Source organism: Myotis brandtii, unplaced genomic scaffold (assembly GCF_000412655.1).
Source record: "Myotis brandtii unplaced genomic scaffold, ASM41265v1 scaffold55, whole genome shotgun sequence".
Classification (NCBI taxonomy): domain Eukaryota; kingdom Metazoa; phylum Chordata; class Mammalia; order Chiroptera; family Vespertilionidae; genus Myotis; species Myotis brandtii.
Genome location: NW_005370042.1, coordinates 2501275 through 2503684, shown reverse-complemented (window position 1 = coordinate 2503684; position 2410 = coordinate 2501275).

Below are 2410 nucleotides of genomic sequence, written 5' to 3'. Positions count from 1 at the left end.
CCGAACCAGGAACCAGCGCAGGAACAGCTCTCTTGGGTCAACAAAGGAGGGCCCACAGGTGCCAACAGTTCCAGCAACGCCACACGGGCACTGGCACAAGAAACAACCAGGTTTGTTTTGTGTGTTTTTAACCAGTCAGCTGACCAAAATGGCCCCGGCAGGCTAATCCTCCAGGACAAGGAAGGATTACCAGGCAGTAATCCCGCCATTCCATCTGCGCCAGCATCTCTCCATGGACCAGAGCGCACCTCTGAGGCCTCGTTTCCTGCGATCTCGATCAGCTTTCTCAGTACAAACTGGTGCAGAATTAAAGCTGTATTTCCACTATCATTTTATCTAAACTAAGTCTGACCTGCCTGCCCTCCCAGCCCTCCCTCGGCCCCTCCTCTTCTTCAAAGACCCTGTTTTGGTCACATGTCCTGCAGAGAAGAATCAACTCCGAAGGCTGAGCGCCCAGTGTGCCTGCAGCTCCTTGTTGAACTCAGGCCACGCCTCTGCAGGTGCGACAAACCCGTGGGCAAAGGTGCAGGGAAAGTGGGTCTGCCTTTGTCCCCTGCCCCATGGGGGGGGGGGGCACCCACCAGACAAAAGGTCTATGTCACCGGATTCATTTCCTTTACACCAGTTTCTTTTCTTTACACCCCAGGGACTGGGGCCTTCGCTGCAGGAACCCACCACATGCTTCTGCCCACATGGCTCACCTGCTATTGAGGAAGTAAAGAGAAGGGCCACCCCTTAGGTGGGCCTGGTCTGTCACTGCGGAACAACAAGAAAGCCATCCTACCTTTTCAAATCTTCCTGACAAAAAAGGGAATGCAATATATTCTCCCTCGACTGGAAGCAAACAGAAAACCTAAAATATCTGAAGCATTAAAAAGAAAAAAACCACCATACACTATATATGCACCAAGACAGTCTATATTTGTCCCAACTCATGATTCATATTCTATTTTTTTAAATATGTTTTTATTGATTTTTTAGAGAGAAAGGAAGGGAAAGGGATGGAGAGATAGAAACATCAATGAGACATAAATTGGCTGCCTCCTGCACGCCCCCTACTGGGGATCAAGCACACAACTGGGGCATGTGCCCTGACTGGGAATTTAACCAGTGACCTCTTGGTTCATGGATGGATGCTCAACCACTGAGCCACACTGGCTGGCCCATATTCTATTTTTTTGTTAATCTCATGTTGTACATTATTTGGGGCAAGTCTTTATCTTACTTAAGTTTTTAAAAAGTTGAATTTTAGCAACAAAACAAGTAATCTGTAATTTTCTCCTAAAAGACACCCAAATGTGGACAACTATAGAGGCTGTTCATTCCACATTTAGACATAGAATAATTTTTATTACTGTTTGAAAGAATGAACTGTCTGGTTTCTTGAGATCCACAGGACCTCCTATGCGACAGGACAGGCACCACAGGACTGTCCCTGGACCAGAGTGTGGTTAGGGAGGTCCCCGTCCTCTGAGCACCCCACGCACTGGTCTCTAACTGGTAGAAAAAGCGTTTCTCCATACCCACTCTCCCTCCTAGAGCCAGTGTTGCAAGTCTCTCTCGACCATGAAGGACACAAAAGACAACAGCCATCTGCCAACCAGGACAAGGGCTCCCACCAGGAATCAGATCCACCCTGACCTTGGACTTGCCACCCCCAGAACTGTGAGAAACAGGTGTCACTGCCATCAGCCACCCAGTCCATGGTCACTTATAGAGCAGCCGGAGCTAAGAGAGAGGCAGCAATACTGACCGACGGCGTAAGCACAGCCACCTCCACACGTGTCCCCGTCCCTCCAAACCCCCGGCCCTTGATCTGCAGTCGTGAAGGCCACACGACACCCTCCGCCTGAAGTGCCACCTTTTTTTCTCCTTCTAAAGTCATTCATCTTTCAAGATCCAGGCAGAAGCGTGGCCACCTCTTCCTGGAAGCCCTCCCCCCCCCAGCTCCCTCGTCCACAGCAGCAACACACAGAACGTGCTCCAGCCCCCTGGGCCCTCATCCTCCTTGCCAGGGGCACTGATTCTCCATGGTGGTACCAGCCCTGAAGGTCTGGCTGATGGATGTGGAATGAAGGTCTTGTGTATAAATATGAGGATTTAGAATTTAAGTGATACCTGAAATTACTACTCCACCTGCTGAGGTACAATCTCAGGACGGATATACCACTCCCTGCCTCTTGGCTATCGGTCTCCAGTCAGGTCCCCACCCAGTCATTCCCGCAGGTGAGGAGAGTGAACAGAGGCCGGAGGCGGGACAGCAGGGAGCATGTCAATGGACTGGCAGGAACCCAGCTGATGCAAGGTCCCACACCAAGGAGAAGGGAGTTGTAAGATTCAGAACATGGGAACATAGTTTGGGGACAGACCACTAAAGACCTTGAGTGACAAACTTTTATACTCCACACAA